General features: G+C 44.7%; 1 pseudogene; it reads left to right on the top strand.

Moving 5' to 3' along the window:
* Positions 1 to 2,756: 2,756 nt before the first annotated feature.
* LOC132481716 (GTP-binding nuclear protein Ran-like) lies at positions 2,757 to 6,788 on the top strand (annotated as a pseudogene).
* The last annotated feature ends 226 nt before the right edge of the window (positions 6,789 to 7,014 follow it).

The raw sequence follows: 7,014 nt of genomic DNA, 5'->3' as shown, positions 1-7,014 counted from the left end.
CTCGCGGCCTCTTGAGATAGGCCTGGACCGGGAATAACATTTTGTATTCAGTTGGTCAGAGCAAGTCCCAAGACCAGCCCGGGTTCAAGGGCTGCAGCTCTTGATGGGAGCAGCTACTCTGCATTGAAAATGGATGCAGGTACAGAGAGGATAATAACTGTGGCCACTTTTTCTTTTTTAAAATTTTTTTTATTAAGGTAACCTTCGTTTATGTAAGTTTCATGTGTACAACATCATATTTCTATTTCGGCTTGCGGGATCTTAGTTCCCTGACCAGGGATTGAACCTGGGCCCTCGGCAGTGAAAGCGTGGAGTCCTAACCACTGGACTGCCAGGGAGTTCCCATATTTCTACTTCTTTATACACTACAACATGCTCACCACCAAAAATTTAGTTTTCATCCATCAACATACAGTTGATCCCCTTTACCCATTTTTCCCTCCCCTTCCTTTCTTTCCCTCTGGTAATATTGCGGGACTGAGGGAACGAAAAGTGCCCATGAAACTGAGAAAGCATCTTGAGACCAAAAATTGAGGCAAGCAGCTCCATATAATCAATGGATCAGTTTATTATAGGGTAACTTACTCACAGGATGGGATCTGGATCTGGTGGACAGCAAATCAGCAGCACTGGTAGCTGCACTCCGTACCACTGAGGGACCATTGGGACAATTTTGTAGTTAATCTAGGGTATGGGTGTAGTTGCTTGGAAATGGGCCGTGCATTCCTAAATTAAGATTTATGAATGGGTAACTAGTCACATGGGTGCTGGGAATACATCACAAAAGGTTTTCATCACTGTTTGGGGCCTAACGGAGCATAGAGCCTACCAGGTCCTAATGATTATTAAACAATATCTATTAACTACAAAACCCTTGATGACAGAGAAGTGCTTCACTGCATAGTACAGTCCTGGGTAGGGTCAGTGAAAGGATGGGAGAACTGTAAGGGCCCAAGATGGCATCAGTTATGCTACCAGCCATACAGGTAGCCACTACTCTGTCCGCTGTATCTACGTGTTTGTTTTTGTTTCCTTTGGTTTGTTCATTTGTTTTTGTTTTGTTTTTTATATTCCACATATGAGTGAAATCATACAGTATTTGTCTTTCTTTGTCTGACTTATTTCATTTAGCATAATACCCTCAAGGTCCATCCATGTTGTCACATGGATGTGATATATATATATCACATCTTCTTTATCCATTCATGATCATATGGCTTCTCTTGTCATTGATATAGTGAATTGCACTGATCAATTTTTGAATATTGAACCAGCCTGACATTCTTAGGATAAAACCCATTCAGATATGATGTATTTTTCTTATTATGTATTATTGGATTTGATTTGCGCAAATTTTGTTAAGAACTTTTGCATTAATGTTCCTGAAATACATTGGTATATAGTTTTCTTTTCTTATAATATTTTTGTTTGATTTTGGTATAGGGTAATGCCGACCACCTCATGAATGATTTGAAAAATAGTCTCTCCTCTTGAATTTCCTGGAAGAGTTTGTGGAGAATTGACTCATTTTGTCCTTAAATATTTATTGGAATACTCCCATGAAGCCAGCTGGGCCTAGAGTTTTCTGTGTAGAAATGTTTTCAACAAATTCAATTTCTTTAATAGATATAAAGCTAAATAGGTTATCTCTTTCTTCTTAATTGAGCTTTGATAGTTTATGTCTTTCAAGGACTTTTTCCATTTCACCTAAGTTGTCAAATTTGTTGGCATAAATTTCATAATTTTTTCCAACAGATATTAAAAATACTATAAAGCCTCTAGAATGAAAACAGTGTAGTACTTGTACGTGAATAGAAGAGAAACCAGCGGAATAGATCAGAGAAAGTCTAGAAAGAGACTTTATCCACGCATAAGATTGACCATTTTAACCAGGTGTACAGTTCAGTGGCATTAAATACATTCACACTGTGGGACTTCCCCGGGGGTCTAGTGGTTAAGTCTCGGCGCTTCCACTGCAGCGGGCATGGGTTTGATCCCTGGTTAGGGAACTAAGACCTCACATGCCGCTCGGCGCAGCCAAGAAAAAAAGAATACATTCACACTGTTGTACAACCATCACCACCATCCATTTCCAGCACTGTTTTTTAATAGACTTTTTCAAAAATCCTACCTTTCATTCATTTAATGATTTCTTTTTTTTTTTTTTTTTTTGCGGTACGCGGGCCTCTCACTGTTGTGGCCTCTCCCGTTGTGGAGCACAGGCTCCGGACGCGCAGGCTCAGCAGCCATGGCCCATGGGCCCAGCCGCTCCGCGGCATGTGGGATCTTCCCAGACCAAGGCACGAACCCGTGTCCCCTGCATCGGCAGGCGGACTCTCAACCACTGCGCCACCAGGGAAGCCCTCCCTCATTTGGTATTTCTACAGTTAGTACAAGACCATTTCTTTTCAGTGACTCAAAAATCCTCTGTGCTCCTCCTTTTCCTGCCTCCCTCTCCCCAGCCCCTGGCAACCACTGATCTTTTTAGTGTCTCCATAGTTTTTGCCTTTTCCAGATGTCATATAGTTGGAATCATAGAGTTTGCAGCCTTTTCTGATGGGCTTCTGTCACTTAGTAATATGCATTTAAGGTTCTGCCATGTCTTTTCATGGCTGGCTAGCTCACTTCTTTTTAGCATTGAATCATATTCCATTGTCTGGATGGACCACAGTTTATCCACTCACCTACTGAAGGACATCTTCGTTGCTTCCAAGCTTTGGCAGTTATGAATAAAGTGGCTATAAACATCTATATGCATGTTTTTGTGTGGAAATAAGTTTTCAACTCCTTTGGGTGAATACCAAGAAGCACAAGTAGTGGATCATATGGTAAGTGTATGTTTGTTTTCTAAGAAACCGCCAAATGATTTTCCAAAGTGGCTGAACCATTTTGCATTCCCACAGGCGATGAATGAGCGTTCCTGTTGTGCTGCATCCTTGCCAGCATGTGGTGTTGTCAACCCCAGAACTTTTTCATCATCCCAAACTGAAACTCTGGACCCACTGAACAATAATTGCCCTTTTCCCCCTTCCCCAGCCCCTGGTAGCCTCTATTCTCCTTTCTGTCTCTATGAATTTGACTATTCTCGATATCTCACATAAGTGGAATCGTGGCCATTTTTGCAAACAATCTGTCACCGCCTACTCTTAGGAACAGGTAGGTTTCTGGGACTCCAAAGTCTTCATCATTCACTTCTGTCCCACATTCTGGGCATAGCCATCCTTCCCAGAATCACATGTAATCTCCAAGACGCCTGGTCTCCTAGGGTGTGGTGGTGGAAGGTCTTCCTCTACCTGAAGTTCAGGGTTCAACTTGAACTTGGGAGTGGTGATCAGTGCCCCAGGCAACTTAGCACAGACCTGCCCAGGCGCCTCTCTCTGTCCCTTTGGTGTCAGTTCCCTCACACTCCAGGGAGCAGACGTGACACCTTGAACATGCCCCAGATGACCAGGTCGTGGGGGATCAGGAGCTCAACTAGCTGCCCAGACCCATTGCCCTCTCCACACTCACCTGCCATCTCCCAGGGCTCTCCTGGCAGACAGCAACATTGCTGGCCTCTGCCACACAGCACCCTGGACACAAAGCTGTGGAGACCTGGGGAAGGAACTACTGAGGTGTCCCATCCCTTTCATTGACCTTCAAACTCCCTATGATAACAGCGTGACCTCCCAGCCTAGGACAGAGGAGAGGTGGGAGGGAAAAGATGTGGAGAAAGGAAGAGAGAGAAAAAGCAGAATGAGGGTGTGCAGTGAAGAATGAACCTTGCCCAAAGAAAGGCCTAGCCTTTGCCTCGGTTCCTGGAAGGTGATCTCTAAACCCTTAGAATGTCTTGCCTGATAAGAGTATCTTTGTTTACCTGGGGGCCTTAGGCCACGCCAGATAGGAGAACAACTTGATTTACAGTAGGGGCTTTGGGTCACATGGTATCAGCTCAGCCTTCAGAGGGTGGACAACCAACCATGTCTACACGACTAAGGTCCAATAAAAACTCTGTACACCAAGGCTCAAGTGAGCTTCCTTGGTTGGCAATACTCCACGCATATTGTCACAGCATAGTTGCTGGGAGGAGTTAGCACTATCCATGACGCCACTGGGAGAGGACAAATGGAAGCTCCATGTTTGGACCTCTCCGGACCCTGCCCCCCTGCGTCTCTTCCCTTGACTGATTTCAATCCGTATCCTTTCACAGTGATAAACTGTAACCATGAGTATAAAAGCATTCAGTGAGTTTTGTGAGTCTTTCTAGCAAATAATCAGACCTGAGGGTGGTCCTGGGGACCCCTGAACTCTGCAGTTGGTGCCATAAGTGAGAGTAGTCTTGAAGACTGTTGCCTAATTTTACAAAGGGGGTACACAGATGGGGCATGCTAACATGTTAATAGTAAATGCAAGAATAATGGTCATAGCACCCTCAGCATGGAGATGTTTCTGGAAGAAACATCATGGTGGCTGCCCAAGGAGAATCACAAGCTCCGTTCAAACTTGTATTGGTTGGTGATGGACAAACTACATTCATGAAACGTCACCGACTGGTGACTGGAGAAGAACATAGACATGTTCGAGGTTGAGGTCCATTCTCTTGTGTTCCACACCAGCAGAGGACCTATTAAGGTCAATGTATGGGATATATTGAGCTGGTCAGGAGAAATTTGGTGGATGGAGAGATGGCTATTATATCCAAACCCAATGTAGAATTTTAATGTTTGATGTAACATAGAGAGCTTACAGGAATGTGCCTAACTGGCATAGAGATCTGGTACAAGTATGTGAAAACAACCTCATTATGTTGTGTGGCAACAAGGTGGATATTAAGGACAAGAAAGTTAAGGCAAAATCCATCATCTTCCATAAAAGAAGAATTTTCAGTACTATGACAGTTCTGCTAAGAGTAACTACAACTCTGAAGAGCCTTTCCTTTGGCTTGTTCAAAAACTAATTGGATCACAGGGAACTATATTCAATATCCTGTAATAAACCATAATGGAAAAGAACTGAATTACTTTACTATACAGCAGAAACTAACACAACACTGTAAATCAACCATACCTCAATTAAAAAAACAACAACTAATTGGAGCCCTTAACTTGGAGTTCATTGCCATGCCTGTTCTTGCCCCACCAGAGGTTGTCATGGACCGAGCCTTGGCAGTGTAATATGAGGCTGGCAGAGCAGGGTCCCCGCAGAGTGTCCTGAAACCCCATCTCCACATGTATCAGACACCTTTATCCTTTTGTGGCTGATGTGTAATTTTATGGTGTCCATGCCAACTGCAGGTCTACTGCTCTCATAATGCACATGCCTCCTTCAAATAAGAACTTCATCTTCATTTTCAAGTGTCTATAGGGAGAGATGTCTGGAGTCAAATATTCATTTGCATTACCATGAGAAATATCAACTTTTCATCTGCCCACTAAAGGAAGAGCTGCCAGATTCTTTAAATATAATTTCAATTGTTGTACAACTTTAAATGGATGATAAAAAATGTCAATTGCTTACCTGTACTAACAAAGTTTCTCTTTGATGGTGACTATCAAGCATTTTGTTTATCATTAAAAAGTCTAGATCAGGAATTGTGTGTGGCCATTGCAATCATAAAACCTCATGTAAAAGTTATGTTGATAAAAGCTAACTGTGTACTAGATTGGTTAAAGACCACCAATCCCTCACATGCTAGTATTCACTTTGCAATGTGTCACTGCACTTTGTTCCTCCCATCCAAGGGTGGGTCTACTTCTCTACCCTCCTATCCCAGAGTCTGGACTAGCCTTGTGATCTGCTTTGGCCAATAGAAGTGGGTGGAAGTGACTTGAGACTCCCACAGTTAGCTCAGGAAGCTTGAGGCTTCTGCCTTGATTCTCTGAGAAGGTTCTGGTTGCCATATAAAGAAGTCCACTTAGCCTACTAGAACACGAGAAGCCATGGAGGAGAGAAGACCTGAGGAGCCCTAGTCCACAACTAGATATGTGAGTCAGGCCATCTGGAACCTTCCAGCCCAGCTGATCCTCCCTCTTGAGTGAGTCCAGTCAAAACTGGCAAGAGGAAGTACCCAGCCAACCAAATCATGACAAATCAAAATATTGTTGTTTTCAGCCACTATTCCTTGGGGTGGCTTGTTACACAGCAAAGGCTAATTAAAACGCAAGCTCACCTTATCATTAAAAATTGAAAAGATATAATAGGAGGGGGAAGAAGTGGGTGGGTGTAGAGAGGAAACAAAATTGGCCCTACCTTGATAATTACTGAAGCTGGGGATTATCTACTCATCTATTTTTGTATATGTTTGAAATTTTCCATAGTAAAAGTAAAAAATAAAAGGGAGGGTTGGAAAGATTTCATTAGAAAAATGTATATACATACTTGATATTCAACACACTTAATTTTTTTACATAATACACAGAAATGATTACATAATACACAGAAATACTTTTTTTTTTTTCCAGCAGGCCACATTTTGACTCTCCAAATACTCTCCAGTTCTCCCCTGAATGTCTTAGAGATACTATATAAAATTTCTGGGTGTGTCATGAGGTGAACAAGGCCTAAGAGCCCGGCCTGACCCCCACCTCCAAAACCGGCTCCCAAGGCACCTGGCGCCCCCAGCCGGCCCGGCTCCAGCGGGGCAGGAGCCCCCAGCCCCCCAGCCCCGGGGTGGGGAGGGGACGATAAGAAGTGCGGCCTCCCGGCCAGGCTGCTCAGCCCTCCTTCCCTCCTTCCTGCCGCGTCAGGTCAAGACTGCCCCGGACAGCCTGCCGGACCTGCCCGACGGCTGGGGCTCCGGCTCGGGGTGAGGGGGGGGGATGGAGGGGGGCGGATGGAGCTGAGAGGGGCTGGAAAAGGCGGGCCAGCCTGAATTACAACCCTCCAAGCCCTCCAGGGAGGGACCAGAAGCCCCGTTCACCAATCGGGCCCCCCCCACCCCCGCAGTCCATCCTTGCAAGGGGACAAGCGCGCTGCCCTGGGGCTAAGGGTCGCCCGGGGGCTCGCAGGCTTCGAGAATTGGGGGACCTCTGCCCC

This window comes from Mesoplodon densirostris, chromosome X (assembly GCF_025265405.1).
Source record: "Mesoplodon densirostris isolate mMesDen1 chromosome X, mMesDen1 primary haplotype, whole genome shotgun sequence".
In the NCBI taxonomy this organism is placed as follows: Eukaryota; Metazoa; Chordata; class Mammalia; order Artiodactyla; family Ziphiidae; genus Mesoplodon; species Mesoplodon densirostris.
This window is presented reverse-complemented; position numbering and strand designations above follow the sequence as displayed.